Source organism: Platalea leucorodia (assembly GCF_965183815.1).
Source record: "Platalea leucorodia genome assembly, chromosome: 2".
NCBI classification, from domain to species: Eukaryota; Metazoa; Chordata; class Aves; order Pelecaniformes; family Threskiornithidae; genus Platalea; species Platalea leucorodia.
Window position 1 is genome coordinate 93648147 of NC_138824.1, and position 16196 is coordinate 93664342.

General features: G+C 60.8%; 1 protein-coding gene across 4 annotated transcripts in view; it reads right to left on the reverse strand.

Moving 5' to 3' along the window:
* BCOR (BCL6 corepressor) overlaps positions 1-12071 on the reverse strand; it is an 82626-nt gene extending 70555 nt beyond the window's left edge. For all 4 annotated transcript variants that reach the window (XM_082337990.1, XM_082337992.1, XM_082337991.1 and 1 more), the window contains exon 1: positions 11817-12071. The gene's annotated coding sequence lies outside the window, so the exon portion shown is untranslated. The remainder of the gene's footprint in view (positions 1-11816) is intronic.
* Between the last annotated feature and the right edge of the window lie 4125 nt (positions 12072-16196).

The following is a 16196-nucleotide window of genomic DNA, read 5'->3' on the forward strand; positions in this document are numbered from 1 at the left end:
GATGGATTCCCAGTCTTTTCCCGACTGACCCCGGGGGAGGCGGCGGCGGGGGGGGGGGGGGAGGTAAGGGGGAGAGGGGGGCCGGGAGAGGTTGATGATGAATGACAAGGCAAATGATAAGAGCCGAAGCGACAGCAAAAGCAAACAGAAGTGGTCTCTGCTCTCTCGCAGGGCCCGGCCCCGTCCGCGGCCAGGGGAGCTGTGCCTGTGCCATGAAAGCACGGCTGGCCTCCGCAGGCAGCCCGGCTTCTCCGGGGCCAGATAAACACATTTCGGTCACGTGGCGAGCCTATACGGTGCCATGCTCTCCTATTTGCCTTCCCCGCTCGCTTTTCACAATAACATGCCATCCGCCAGCCAGCTCCGACGCTAACCTCACCTCCCTGGCGCCCGGCCAGCCCGCCTGGGCCCGGCCATGCGGGGAGAAGCCGCGGCTCCGCCGGGGAGGCTGCACCCCGGCCTGGGGATGGCTGCACCCCGACCCGGGGCTGGGGCAGGGGCAGGATCTGGCTGTATCCCAGCTTGCGGCTTGGGCGGGGAGGGGCTGGGCCGAGACTCGGGGCTGGGGCTGCTGCATCCCGGCTCGGGGCTGGGGCAGGAGCGGGCTGCACCCGAGCGGGAGCAGGGGCCGGGGCTGGCCGCGTCCCCGGGACGGGGCGCGGGGGGAGCGCGGTGTCCCCGCTGAGGGGCGGGGCGGGGGTTCGCCCGGGGACCGCGGGCGGTGTCGGCTCCGGGGCGGGTTGGGGGGGGGGGGGGAGCCCCGCATCTCCGGGAGCGGGCTCCGCAGAGAGAAGGGGGGGGCCGGGGCACCCGCGGCGAGAGGCCAGCTTTGCCGCTTTAAAATGGCTGAAAAGAGTGTCCCCGGGCATCCCTTCCCCGGCAGGAGCAGCGGCGAGCCCCGCCGCCCCGAGCACGGCGGCCGCCTGCGGCAGCCCCGGCCGGTTACGGGAACAATGAGCCGCCGCGGGCGCGCTGCTGCCTCCCCGCCGCCGGGGCCGGCGGCGGGCAGCGCCGCGGGGCCGGGGGGGCGTGCGGGGGAGCGGGGGGCTGGAGCCGGCCGAGCGCTCCCCCGCCCCGCCCCGCCCCGGCCGGCGGAGCGATCGTGCCGTTTAATCCCTTTATCCCCGCTCGCTGGTGGCGGGGCGAGCCGGCGGGCCGGGAGCCACCCGCCAGCCGCCCGGGGAGGCGACGTGCTGGCTCCGCGGCGCAGATGTCGCCGGCTGGGAGCGGGGAGCCGAGCCCCACCGGCACCACCTTCACAACGGCAGCAGCGGGGGGGGACCCGGGCACCGCTGGGCCGCGCATCGGGGGGGGATCCGAGCCCTTCCGAGCCCCCGAAGGCTCCCGCCGTCGGGCACCGGAGCCCTGCCCCAGCACCCCGCTGGCCGCCCCGGGCCCCGCGGCCTCCGTATCCCCGCTCCCGGGGCAGGCCTCGCCGTCTCCCCGCGGGGGCACGGTCTGCAGCCTCCCCTCTCTCCGGACCTCCCCGGGGCCCCCGGGCGAGGCGAGGAGCAGCCCCCGGTGCGGTGCCCAGGTTGGCCAGCCGCCGCTCGGCTGCCCGGGCTCCGAAATCCGGCAATTATGCAAATGCCCGGGACGCTCTCCCCTTTGATCTGAACTTCCTCGGAACGATCCCTTCTCATTACGGAGCATGAAAATGCCTCTCGGACGTGTAAAGTGAACTACAGAGCTCCTTTCATCCCCTTTTGTTACCCGCACCGGGCTCGTCTCTCCAGCCCCGCATTCCCCAAACGCCGGGAAAGGGGAAGGAAAGGGGCTCCCGGGGGAGGCGGCGGGACGTGGGAGCAACCCCGGGCTGCCGGTTGTCATGGCGAGGCCAAGCGTCTTCCCAAGTTATGTGCGACTAATGGGTTTGTGCCCCGCTCGGCTCCGGGTTCAACCTTTCCCCCCGCTGCTCGGCTCCCCGCCGGCCTCCCCGCCCGCGCCCCGGGAGGCAGCGGCCGCCCCGCCGGGCGAGCCCGCCGCCGCCTCCCTCCGCTTCGCTGCCTGCACATCAAACGCTGCGGGGTTTGGGAGCGGGGGCGGAGGGAGGGGGTGAGGGCTCCCGCCGACGGGAGCGCGGTCCCCCAGCGACTTTAAACTCCGTCTTTTGTTGCGCTCCTCACCACCTCTTCCTTCAGTTTTGATAACTGAGACTAACGAGGCACTGAATGTATCATCGCTTTAGTATGTCCACGCAACCGTGGATATGATTTTCTAGACTCCCGAGAGCCATGACTGGGATTTTTTGTTATCTTTTTTTTTTTTTTCTTCCCCTTCCCTTTGAAGAGATATTAAGAAAGTTTGCGCTGTCTTGAAAACTACTCCTCCCGTGTAAGAAAAACATCCTGACCATTTGCTGGAGGCCATTTTATGCAACCTCAAGGAGGTTAATAGCTTGCATAATTTCAGGAATACCAGGTGTCTGCTTAATACCTTTTTCCCTTTCCCTGCCACTCATCCAGACAAGCCAGGAGCTCCGCAGGCCCAGCGCTCCCCCGGCAGACAATGCATTCCCACCTATGCGAGGGGCCTGCGCTAGAAAACGGATGGACTTCTTCCCTGCTCTGCTCAGGCATGGGGCAGAGAGAAAGCCTGCAATCTATCTGTGAGACGAAGGGATGCGTGTGAAGGAGAGCGTGGGATAAGGGAGCTACCCAACGTAGGTAGGTTATTTTATTTTGCTGGGATTTAAGACTGCGTCAAGAGAAGCATCAGTAGATGCGGCGTTAATGAAATTGCGCCGCTGCAAAACAAAGCTGAGCAAGCGGGAGAAGGAGAATTAGTTGAACTGTTTAAAAATGTTGTCATGTTTGTTAACAGATGCTTAACTCTGGTGCCTAACAAGCTCTTGGAAAAGAAGTTTTATTAATGGGAAAAAAAAAGGCAATCCCCCTGCTTGCTTACAATTAAATGATGACAGCTTATAATGCATTCCTTCAAGACCTCCAGTAACACTGGGGCTCAGGGGACTTGAAATACCTAATTCATAGATTTTTTTAAACCAAGAACGGACCGTTGTGATCAGCTGGTCTGACCTGCTACATATCATGGGCCAGTGAATTTCAGCCAGACGTTCTTGTATCAGACTCATAAATTCTGGCTGAGCTTTTAGCCTGGCATCCAATCTTGCTCTGAAGACTTTTAAGTAACAGAAAACCCACTGCTTGCCTCAGTTGTTCCAGCGGTTATGTCCCCTCACTGGTTTAAAAAAAAAAAAAAATGCACCTTTTTCTGCCCAGAATTCATAGAGCTTCATTTTCCAACATAGGATCTCATTATGCCTTTGTCTGCCACATTAAAGAGATCTCTACTATCAGAAATCTCCCCATAGAGACACTTAGGGCACTTAAAGACTGTGATCAAACCAAGTCATAGCCTCCTCTTGGATAAATTAATAGATGGGATTTCTTTAGTCTTTTGCAATAAGATGCGATTCCCAGACCTTGAATCACTCTTGTAGCTCTTTTCTGATCCCGTATTAATTTGCCAATGCACTTTTAACACACAAACACCAGACCAGAGCCGGACACAGTATTCCAGCAACGGTCTCATTCATGTCGGAAGCGTTAACGGCATCATTAAGTTTACTTGTTTAAAACCCTATGCAGATTACCTTTATAGATAGCCTTAGCAATACTGACTTTATTAAAACCCCATTTAAAAAGTCGCCTGTCTTCATGCAGACTAGTGTTGTTCATCAAATTCACAACACTGAGCATCGCTTGGCCAAACTGCAGAGCTAGCTTAGTTTTTCTAAGCTGGGGCTTTTTCAGCGCTCCATCAGCCCTAGCCTTCAGTAGGGCTTCGTATTTTTTTTCTTTTGTCTGTAAGAAGCGAAGCGACTGCTGCATATTCTCACAACGGCACTAGCCCTGGCTGTGCGCTAACAGAGGAGCGCATACAGAGAGCTCTGCTACACCATTCCCTCTTCCTCTCCCGCGATGCCGAAGCCCCCGGTTACGTTCCAGCAAGACTCAGAGTAGTTCAGTCAGTGGCCATGGCGGGGCTTGGTTTTGAGACACTCCTCCCCAGATAGTTCACGGACAGCTTCCATTAGGGCTTCTTCAACCACGGCAAACGCTCTGCTTTCACACCCAAGCCCATTCCCCATCCACTTGCACGTGAATGTCTGCTCTAAAAGACGGACAGTAACCAGGGTAGAGCTGTCCCACTAGACACCAGATGAAACATGTCCTCTGATAAAGAAATAGGAGCTGCCCTTCCTCTGCCCAACCTGGTGATGCCCATCCATTTTTCAGTCCGTCTCTGCTTCTGAGAGAGCCTCACTGCGCAATGGCAGCGTGGAGCTGCAGGATCTCGGAGGACCAAGGTCCATGTGTTACAGAAGCGTTAATTACCCAGCTCCAGTACCTTCCCAATCTCCGATCTTCTCGAGCTACACCAGGAAACACTGCATGCAGTGAGTGCCATCTCACTGGGTGCTGCAAGCCTGGACTCTGTTCTGTGTGAGAGGTGGCCTGGGTGGTAGCCAAGATGCCCTGGATTATTTGGGTGAGAGAGGCTCCCAAAAGCCCCAGCTGTAGCTAGGACTGAGTTCTGTTGGGCCTCCTATAACGAGGGTGAAGCAATCTGTGCCCCAAAGATCTCTTTCCATATCATTTATCCTCAAAAGCAGAAAATCATATAGGACAGACATAGTCTTGGAAAGGGCTGGGCCTCAGCTTCATACACAGTCCCCGTGCTTCCTAGCAGGGCTCATACCTGAGCAACACTCCTTTATTTACTTTTCTCCCAAATTATAGGTCTTTTTCCATAGTCCCAGTTGGAGATTGATGTTAACGATGACGTCACGGTCATGCATCAGACCAAAGGTGTTTTTCCTGCCCATGGCAATCAGACTGGCCCATGGTGTCTTCCAGCTCGCGCAGTTCCCCGGGCTGTTCCCGCTGACACCTCTGCCCTAACAGAGGTCGTGGCACGTGCTGGAGAGCGGGTGAGCGTACCGGGCCTGCACCATGGGCACCTTCCCCTGGGAAAGCAGCTACGACCTGCCTGGGAAAGCTGTTCCCAGTATGGGAGTGATTCTCCACCTGCACAGAGCTGATTAAGGGACTCGTACACCACTTATTCTGCTACTGCCTCCAGGGACGTGGTGCCAATACAGTGCAAAGCCTGTGTAGCTACACTTTTTGCCCTGGGGTGAACAATGATGAAGTTCACATTATTTAGAGGACCTTGAAGCTGCTACTGCAACACCTGGAGAGCCTCAGCCTGCATAAACCAACACCAAGAGGAGGGCAGCACAGGATTAAGGGCTAAGTTGCTTTTGGGTGTGTGCCCCACCTCACGTTCTGTGCCATGCAGCTGCACCACAACTGCCCCTTGAAGCTTAAATTGTCCACAATAAAATTACTTTTCCCATGACACATGGCACAGCCTTCATGTCCTACTAGTAGCAGCCCTCCCTTTGTTTATACTTTCCACGTGCCCTCGTTTTACTATGAGTCAGACACGCTTGCCCTCTCTTCCTATGACTTACACTTTCCTACCTCAGAGGACACGTATATCAGAAGATATATCTGATGGCCCAGTTTAGGGATATCTTCTTGTACAATTGGCATCACTCCTTTCCAAAGCCACTGCTTGATAGCCATCAGGTTGAAATCAAATTCTCCGTTAGCCCCGACCGTGAAAGAGCGAGTGCAGAGAAGTCACCTTTGTTATAACAAAACACCCTTGAGTTGCACTTACTTCAGCGCATTATCCTCACTCGCTGTACCAAAATGTAATTTTACAATTTTAAAAAGCAATAATCATTCAAAGCATCGGACCTGCAGCTTTGAGGCACCGCGTACCGCAGGATGGGATCGCTTCTCTTCTTTCTAATTTACCTGCAAGCGCACATTGCCCAGCCGCTCGTGACAACTCGCTCTTTCTGCCTTCCAGCCTGCTGCAGCCAAGTGTATTTGGGTCTGAGCAACTGTTTTGGGGTCTGCTCTCCTCTAACTCTCCAAGGGGTTTGTCATTAGTTTTCATGGAGAGCAGAGCGAGGCTGTATGTGGAAAACCAATATTGACATTTCCTTGTTTAAATATCATACATCAGAGGGGGGTCACGGGAGCCAAGGCCACCAGAAAGGGTTCCCCCACAAGCTATTATTTCCTTTTAAAAAGCACCAGGGACCCAGCAGTCTCCGCTGGGCCTCACACCCACATGTCTGCTCTTCTCTGTGAGCTGGCTGACTGCTGCTGGTGCCACTTAGCAAATACAGATGTTCAGGTCTTTTTCTTTCACCGCAGGTCTCACTCATCGCTGCGCGGAGGCCTGGTACGAAACAAATGCCTCGTTTAAGCCCTCTTTTCAAGGCTGTGCAAAATACACCCCCCCTTCACGCTCACCTCGGTCTTTGCTTGCAAAAATCTACAGCACTTTCCTATCAAATTTGAAACAAATGGCTCTCAAACTTATTTTAAAAATTAATTGAACCAATACATCAACAACTTTCATGTTTTCAGAGCCTGCACAGCCTCACCTGGGAAATTAGAACTGCAGGAGGGTAATTTTGCATTTAAACCAATGGAGCTCTCTTTCCCGATGAGGTTGCCTTTGCGCTTTGCAAAGCCAAGCAGTCCAACCGCGGTTCAGAAGAAGAGAGCCTGTTGGGTGTCCTGCACCCTATCTCCCTGCCAGGGGCTGGGGGATGTAACCCCCACGTCGCACCAGCCAGTGCAATGCCCCTGGGGGGTACTTCTACACCCTACGCCCCCGTTCCCTTCTCCTCCTGCTCACCCGAGCAGCACCTCACCTGCTGTGCCTTATTCCTTGCGTTTTCCCTCTGTTCCCTGCGTAAGAGCGCTTCACCCTGGGAGCGGGCAGGCTCTCAAGGTGAGATCGGATGCCAAGCTAGGAAAAAGGGTGTTTGGGGACCGCTCGGAAAAAGGACCAGAGAAAGCAACAGAAGACATGCCCTTTCCCAGGGAGGGAACGGCTGCAGGATTTCTCTTTTTATCTAAACCCCTGAACGGATTTGCCGCTAAAAGAAAGATAATCCACATTATGTAGAAACAAAATTACATTCACATGAACACACGCATACAAACGCACACTGTTCTCTTCTAACTGCAGGACATGGGCTTTGGGAGCGGTGGCCTCAGAGAGCTGCGGCAAAGGAGCCCGCGGCGGAAGCTGGGAGCTCGCCTGCACCACCGGCATCGCTCTCCTGGTCATCTGCCGTTGTAGTTTTTACAGTTTTGCTTCCCTTTTTGGGACAGGCAGGAACAATCTGCCTTCTGTGCGTACAGAGCGCCCAGCACACTAAAGCTGCGGTCAGGTAACACAATACTTGCGAACCTGGAAAGATAAAATACCACTGAAATTTAGCACGCGTTGATCCCCCCATTTATCTCTGCACAACCTGAGCCTTACCCTAGTCCAAAACTTCACCCCGCTGTTTTGTGTTTAGATGGTAGCCACACTACATCAGATAATGCAAGGCAGAGTCATACCCCGAAGAGCTTACAAATCTAAACAGAGCCCAGACAGGCAGCATAAACAGAGGTTATAAGAATATGAAGACATCGTTTAGGTCGTCATGTACAGGTCTTGAAGAGTTTTCGGCGACAGGACTTTTGAAATCATTTTTCCCCTCCTTGGGAGCGTTCCGGAGGCGGTGAGGTGTTAAGAAGCGGTGAAAAAGAGCGACATTGCGACTTGACAAACTGTTAGTGGGCGAACATCAAAGGTGTAAGCCCGGCTGCGAGAAGGCTGCAGGCTGGCGGGGATGGGGCGCCGGCAGCCTGCTGCTGCTGGCAGGGAAGGGCCGGGGCTGCGCAGGGAGCCTGGGTGCGCCCGGGCTCCAAACTGAAGCGGCTTTCATACCTTTCGGCGTCCCTGCCGACTGCTCCAAGCCATCAGGGTTTGCCCGTTCTGCTTTACTAGTGTTCTCCGCTGCTTTGTTTCTGAGGCTTAGCCATCGCCACATCAGAGCACTTCCAAGGAGATTTTAAAATACCTTTGGGGCAGCGAGGGACAGCAGCAGGAGGACTATCTGAACCACTTTGGTCTGAGACATTTGGACTTAGATCCATCCAGGCGTTAATTCAGTGAAAGCCAGACAGGATCAGGCTGAAACTGGCATTATGCGCTGTTGGAAGCAAATCCAATTCACATAGTTTTAAGCACACGCAAACCGTTTTCTATGGGGACCTGGAGTGCTTTACAAGAGCGCTCGAGGGACCAGGTGACTTTTAGCGTTGTGAATTTCAGTAGCGTAACCAAGGCTTAACATTGTGGCTGTAGCCCTCCCCGAGGTAGGGATGACTGCAAAGGCCAAGCCAACAAGTTGGAAAGGTTTTTTTTTTTTCCTTTTCCGTTGCCACTGTCTTTTTTTCTGGCTTCTTGTTATGTATACTGCTTGAAGAGAAAAGCGCTGTATCTTATCATCATGACACAAGCCTGTGTTTTTCTCTCCCTGCTAAAATGCTGGAGGTACCTAGTGAGAGAACAGCTCTGTGCAGAACCGACAGGGAGGCGCAGAGGCCCCGGGGCCATTTTTGCCTACTGCTCTTCAGGTTGCTCAAAAGTTTTGGTCCTACCTTCAGTCACTGAACAACAAGGCCCAGGGCTAGAAACAGCGGTGGCGTATAATACCTATGCAATATCTCTCCCGTCACGAGGCAGGGACCCGTCAACTGCAGCCAAACCCCATCAGGCCCCTGGGAAACGGGTTCCAGCATTGGTTTGCCACAAACCTTGCCCCAAATACGGAAGGAGGACTTTGTCTCAAGCCACCCTGAAACAGTTGCATAGACACACACATATCTGCTGTTGTCTCGTTCTTGCGTTCTTCCTTCAGGTGCTTCCTTGCCGTGGGAGGGGGCGTCCCCCAGCCCTCACTCACATGTACCTACAGAACTGCTTCCCAGCCACAGCTTATATTCAGCTTTCCCCAGACAAGAGTTACTCTGACATCTTCGCACACACGCACACACAGAGGGATCTTTCTGAATGCCGTGTACATGGTCTTTTGCTCTCCCGCTCCCCGGCAGACCAGGGCTTAGCCTGCCCAGACATGTGCCACCGCACACCTGGTACCTGCGCTCTGCCCAGGGTCTGTCCCCGTCTCCTGCTCCTTCCACAGCTCCGACACCAGCCGCGTCTGCAGCACCAGAGCAACCACCTGAGGTGCAACAAGGGCACATGAGTCATTTTCCTCCTAGCCAGCCCTGTCTGCTGTGCTCCAGTGGGAGTGACACAGTGCTCTTGCTCCTGGTTCTTAAGCGGCGCTCAGAGGTACAGGGTGGGTTATAGATTTTTGGCTCTCTCTGGCTTTTGGGCTTAGGAGCGGTGCTTTGTACTCGGCTGGCCTTGCTGTCTGCTCGGCTGCACAGGCTGCTGGCTTGCTGCTTTCCCCCTTCACTTCCCCTGCCGTCCCCAGTGCATTAAAACCTCCTCCGGGCCAAGGAGCAGGGGGGCAGAGGGAGCAGGTGGGCTCGGTGGGGCACTGGGGCTGGGAATTGCCCCAGGGTGCTGGTGACAAGCATGAAAGTAGCTGGCCTGCCCTGCAAACCCGGGGCGGTCGGGAGCAGGGGGTCACAGGCTGGGAGGTGTCACTTGCATGACCCGAGGCCGGGGCCACCATCGGGTCGGGGGGCAAGCCACCCTGGCTGGCTCCTGCCGGGCGCCCGCGGGGCCGGGGCACGGCTGGCTGCAGGGCCAGACGTCGCTCCCTGCCCCGCGCTGTGCTACACGGCCTCCGCAGGGACCCGGGCACGTCCCACGGGGATACCTCCTGGCTCCGCAGTCCTCCCGGCCAGCTGGCCCCGTGGGACAGCCTCCCCCGGGGCTGCGAGGAGGTGCCGGCCCCGGGCAGCGGGTGTTCCCGGGGCTGCGGGACCCGGCCGAGATCGGCCCGAGTCACGGCCCCGGCGGCGCGCGTCCCGCCCGTGGTGGGGAGAGCCCGCGGTGTCCCGCCTGGCTGAGGGCAGGGGGGGCTCCAGAAAATAGCGAGTGCGTGCTTGGACTGCATCAGAGGTATTTATTTTGATTGTCCCTTGGCTATAACTTCCATCTTTCCCCTTTGTTTTATAGCTGCTCAAGTTTACTTGCAGAATTAAGACAGATTTTGGGGGGAGGGGGAGGAAGGGGGGAGGAAGCCTTTGTTCTCCGGAGTGTGCTTGTCTTACTTTTGCATCATGTGGCCTGAGCGGCACCCCCCCCCCCCCCCCCCGCCCCGACCGTATTTACTCTATCTCGAGTGAGTCCTTTGAAGGAGAGGGCAGAGTCGTCGTTAACCCTCTGTGTGCCTGCCGGGCCCTCCGCCGGCAGAGCCCGCCGTCGGCGGAGACGCAGCGGGTCCCGCATCCCGCAGCCGCGGGTGTCGCGTTGACGGACGGCATCGGTGTCCCCTCCCCAAATAAAAACCCCGCAGCGCCCGTCCCGCGGCCGGTCTCCGCGCCAGCCCTGCGCACGGTGGGCCTCTCGGAGAGAGCCCGGGGATACCCCCTTGATCGCTAGCAGGCTAGCCTGCTTAACACGAGGTTGGAGATGCCTACAAACTCGAAACAGCTGCCGGGCTTTGCTCTGGCCTGCCTGCTAAAATACGCCGATCTCCTTTTAATCTGTTTCATATTCACAAATTAAGCACTTAGCCTAGGTAATAAATCATGAGGCAGTTTACGAGGCTAGCAGGAGACAAACAAGTGGAAAGGGAAAACAATCGCCTAAAAGTGCATTCAACGGAAAGACGCGCTCGGAAAACCCAGCCCGCGCTCCCCTGGGCGGCGGCAGCAGCGCCCCGCGGCCCCCGCCGAGCCCGGCCGCCGGCGGGGGGGCCCGGCCGAGCCGGCAGCGCCCGCCCCGGTCCCCGCCGCCGGGCTCCGGAGGCGGCCCGGGCTCCCGCCTTTGTCTCCCCCGGGTACCGGCCGCCCGCACCGGCTCCACCTGGGAGAGACTCTCCCGGCAGCCGGCCTGGAAATAATAACTCGGGCTGGCGATAACCTCGTCTCGCACACGCACACCGGCTCGGCCTCGGCCGGGGGGGGGGAAGGAAAGAGATGCTGGAAAAAATAAAGTGAGGGCTCGCCTCCCGCCGGAGCCGCTCGCCAGCGCCCGCGGGGGACGTGGCGCTCGCCGGTGTCCCGGGGGAAGGCAGCCCGGGGGGGGGCCCGGGGCCGCGGAGCGCACGTGCCGGGGGGGCAGCTGGAAAGTAGCGCTTTGGCTCCCGGCCCCCTTTCCGGGATGGCCGGTGGAGGGGAGCACCCCGGCTGGCAAGGGAACCCCCCCGCTGGGCCACTGTCAGGCTCACCAGGCGAAAGGGCGGCGCGGGCAGGAGGGGGCTCCGGAGGGCAGGGCTCACCCCGAGCCCCTCGGCTCCTGCGGCGGGAGAGGGGAACCGGGAGGCGGGCCGGCCTGCACAAGTGCCGGCCGGGCGCGGGTGGCGGGGGGGCCGGGGCGCTGCTGCCCGCGGCGGCAGCCCGGGACGCCCCGGCGCTTTCCCCGGAGGCTTTTCCCGGGAGAGCCGCCAGCCTCCCCGGGGGACGCAGGCGAAGGCCCCAAGACAAAAGACCCGGTGCTAAGACCCCTCCTGGCAAAGGCGCAGCCTGCCGAAAGTATTTCAGCAGAGACTTTTCTCCCCCCGACCCACCCCCCCCCGGAGGGGCTCCGGGCCGGTGGCTCCGCACCGAGCCGAGCCGTGGCAGCGGGGCCGCAGCCGGCTGCGGGAGGGGAGGGCGTGCGGGGCCGGGGGGCGTGCGGGGCCGGGGGGGGAAGGTCGGCAGCATCGCCCGGGAGCGGTGAGGGAGGGGGGAGAGCGGTGATTTAAAGGGACTCCCGCGAAAGGGAGCGACACAGACCTGCGGCCGTCCGCCGAGTGCGATCTGCCGAGCCGTGGGTGCGAAGAGGCGCTGTCAGGGGTTATTTATCTCTCGCCGGAGCGGCGGCTCCGGTCCCCGCATCGCCCGCCGGTAACAATGGCAGCGGCCGGCGGCTCTCCACGCGTCTGGGCGGCGGAACGGATGGCGGAAGATGCCGCCGCGCTCCGCTCAGCCGGGCTCCCTCATGCATCCCTCCTGGCCGCAGCCTCTCGCTACTGCCGCTCCGCCGAGAGCTCCGGCCCGCTCCCCCCCCCCCCCCGCCCTCCACCCACAGCCCCCCCCAACCGCCCGCCCTTCCCCAATTTTCCATTTTCAGGACTTTGGCGCGGAGCCAGAAATGTCAGGAGGGGATGAAACTTGACACAGAGATCTCAACCCAGAGCGATTTCCTCCCCCCCCCCGCCCCAACCTCCCCCGCCTCCGTCCCCAGCCCCTAAGTTAACTTGAAGATAGTTTGGCCATATTTCAGTTTGAAAAGAAGGGGAAATTGCAGGTCACTGGTGCATGGTCGGGCCGGGTGCATTTTTTTAATTTAAAACGGTAGACACCGAGGCCTGAAAAGCATCTGCAGCCCGTGCACTTTAACTGCTCCTCCCGGCCGCGGCGCGGTTAACCCCTGTGTGCCTCGGCTGCCAGCCCAGCGCCGGCGGCATCCCCTGCCCGGGGGGACCTCGGCCCGGTCCGGGCACCGAGCCCGGCCCAGAGCCGCCTTGGGCGGCGGAGCCGAGCGCCGCACCAGCCCCGCTCCCCCCCGCCCCCGCTTCACCAGCAAACTTCGGGGCTGGCTCGTAGCCGCCGGCAGGATGAGGCCCCCGGCGCGGAAGGGTGGCCAAGCGACAAGCAGCTCGTTGAGGGGGGGCCCCCCAGCGCTCCCCTCTCCCGCCGCCTCGGCCGGCGGGCACCGCTCCCCCCGGAGTCCCCGCAGCGCCGGCGGGGCAGCGCCGGGGACCCGGGCACCGGGAGGGATGCTGGGCCGCTCCCCCCGCGGGGGGCTCCCCTCGCCCCTGGCCAGCTGGGCGTGCTGATAAGGGCGGGCAACGGGCGGGGGCGGGGGGGGGGAAGCAGAGCCAGGCTGCGGGAGGGAAAGCTCCCGAAACGAGGAGCGCGGGGAGCGGAGCCCGAGCTAACTCCGGGGAGGATGCCTCAGCACTTTCTCTATTATGCATTTCCAGCACAAGGAAAGCTAATTCCTCCGCTGAGGGCCTCAATCAGGCATTTATTTGACACTCATGATGCATGAACGGCTAAACACTAGTCTAAGCGGAGGATCAGCCGCTAGTTTATAGCTCGCGAGTTTTTTTTGATGCAGGTGAATTATGTTGATCTCTGAATGCCTCGTATTCCTGGGGGGGTGGGGGGGAAAGAGGGGGAGAGAGAAAGAAAACAAGAAGGGGGAGAGCGCGGGGGAGACGAACTTCTTCAAGCTCTTCTCCCGCACACCCGGGAAACTCTCTGGCCGGGAGTTTTGGCTGGCACTCCTCCCCACGGCCCTCTCCTGACCCCCAGTATTCCCCTGCTGTCCCTCGCCCCCCGGCACTGCCTGCTGGCCCGGCTGAGCCCGGCACGGATCCCGCCCGGGCCGGGCCGCGCTGCGGGGCCCCTCCACGCCGCAGCGGGGAAACGCTCCCCCGGGGGGCGGAGGCGTAACATGGAGCGGGGAGAGTCACGGAGACAACATGGAGGGGGGAGAAGAGGAGGAGGAGGAGGGGAGAAACCATATGGAGCGGGAGGGAGGGAGGCGACGCGGAGCGAGGGAGCCGGGAGAGCAGGGGAAGGAGCCGGGAGCCGGGCGGCCGCCGCGGCCCGGGGCGCTGGGGAGGGCGGGGGGCCCCGGCGGGGCCGGGGGGCACGGGGGGGGGGGGGCGGCAGGGCCCTGCTGCCCGCGGTCCAGAGAGGCTACGCCTTCTCCCCATCTCCCCCGCGCTTTCCCGGGCATTGCCTTTTATCCCCCGCCCCGTGGATTAAATTTATTTTTAATTTTTTTCCCCCTCCTGCTGGCCTCTTTCCAACTGTTGTTCCAGGACCGAAAAAAATAACAATTAAGTAGGAGTCATGTCTTGTGACTTGCACAATCTCTTCTAACGCCTGAGTTCAATTTTACACAACATTTAATACAAATATTAAAAATCAATATATCAAGGGGGTCGTTAATGAAATGTTACAGTGAGTGTGTGTCACCAGATAGAATTTCGGTGGGAAACGTGTCTGATTTAGCAAAAGCTGAATGCGGTCGTATTCTTTATCCTCCCGCTAAAAAACAAAAGATAAAGGTGTTCATTAAATCACATCAAATCGAATTAAACTCTATTGGCGGGTCCCTCCAGCAGAACAGAAGTCTGAAAAGCAGGGGACGGAAAATGAATCTCAATGCATCTCTTGACAACGGAACAGGAATTGGAACGCATTAAAAATAAATCAGAGCGCTGCTGTAGGTCACAACACAAGGATTAGACTGTACTGGAATAATGGGACGGGAGACAGAAAGGCTGAGGCTACCCTGCAGGTACACCCTCGCACTAGAAGGGGAAGCCAGATTTTTGAAGCGATAGGTCACGCCAGGCCTGCCAGAGACAGTCTTTGCCCCTTTCAGGCTGCTTCTCCATCGCCCCTTCCCTGCCTCTCGGGACCGCAGAGCGCCCCAGCTCCTCGGCAGGCTGCAAACTCAGCATTTTGCAGGCTGGTGGCTGTGCCTGCCCCCCTCCACCCCCCATCCCCGGCTCTTCGCACCTCCTCTCCCTTTCCTCCACCCTGGCCCCGCTCCCCCAGGCCGGGCCGAGCTGCCCGCCGTCAGCCCGGCCTCTCGCACTATTCAGCCATTCCCCGTGACCCCGCTCAGCCCTTGCCGGAGTCCTTGGGAGACGTCTGCAGAGCGATCTGCCAAAAAGCTGGCAGCTGCCCGGGCGGCCAGGAGCGGGAGCGCCGCTGACAGCCGCCGCCGCCGCCGCCGCCGCCCTGCCCGGCGCCCGTCCCGGTCGCAGCCCCCGTTGTCTCCGCGCCCAGCTGCGAGCCCGGCGGGTGAGGACGGGACCGGGGGGGGGCTCTGCCCTCTGCCGCGGCGTGGCCGGGAGATGATGGTGACGGTGGAGCAGCGCTGGGAGCCCAGGCCGCGGGCCCGTGGGAACTTGGGGTGCGCGGCTCGCCACCGTGCCCCCCCTCCCGCCGTACCGGGGCTCCAGCCCGGGCCGGGCTCCGGGGGGAGCCGAGGGCAGCGGCGAAAGGTGCTCCCCTGCCCCCTCCGCGCTCGGAAAGGGCTGTGACCCCCGGGGCGCGGGTTGCCGGCCTCTTCCCGAGCTCTCGTCCAGCTTCCCCAGGCTTGGACTTCGCTCTCAGCTCTCCTGCCCCGGCTCCCTTCGCCCTCCTCTCCTGAGGGCACGCCGGGCCAGTTTGGCGGGGGGTGCTAAAGAGACGGCCGCGCCCGCCGAGCCCTCCCCGGGCAGAGGGGCTGCACAGCCCCTGCTCAGGTGGGGTTCGCCTCTCGCCCCGCCTGGGCCTGCAGCGGACGGCGCTGCAAAGAGGCTTGGGAAGGGACCGGGGGGGCCGGCGAGGGGAGGAACGGATCCCCCCCACCCCCCCAGGCCCCTCCAAGACGCAAGGCGGCCGGTCGGCAGCCAGTGCCGCTGGGGAGACGGCGGGATCCGCGCTGCCCTGCCGCCCGCAGAGCCGGGAGCGAGCGGGGAGGCAGCGGGGAGGCTGATGCGCGGCAGCCGGGAGTGCTCGGCACCGAGCCCGGAACGCCCGGCGAGAGCGGGAGCGCGGCGCCCCCGCCGTGCGGCCAGCGGGGCCGGCACCGCCGAGCCCCGCCGACCCGGCGGCGGAGCGGGAGCCCCGCGGGCACCGCTGGAAACCCTCCGGCAGACGCCGTCCCGCCGCTTGGCGATCGGGCGGCTCCGCTCTCCCTGCCTGCCTGCCTCCCCGGGGCCGGCCGCGCCGCACGGCAGCGGCTGAGGCGTGCGGCCGCGCCGGAGCGCGATAAACAAGGGCGGCCGGCTGCCCTCCGCCCGCTGCCAGCCCGCCGGCACCGCGCCCGGCAGCGCAGGGCGGCAGCCTCCCCCCGGCCCCGCCGCCCGGCCCGCTCCCGGCCCGGGGCCGCGGGAAGCCGCCGCGCCGTCCCCGGGGCCGCGGAGCGGGCCGAGGCGGGGGACCGGGGGGGCCCCGGGGATGCTGGCGGCGGCGGCTCCGTGCCGGGCTGCATGCTCGTCCCGCGGACCGTGCCGCGGGCTCCTCTCGCCGGCAGCGCAACTTCTGCTCCGACCTGAAGTCGCAGCTCCTCTGTTTGTTTATTTCCCCGGCCGCGGTGGCCGGCTGCCAAGCACGCCGACCTTGCCTATTAAAAACCCATTTTTCTTGCCCTGCGCGGAG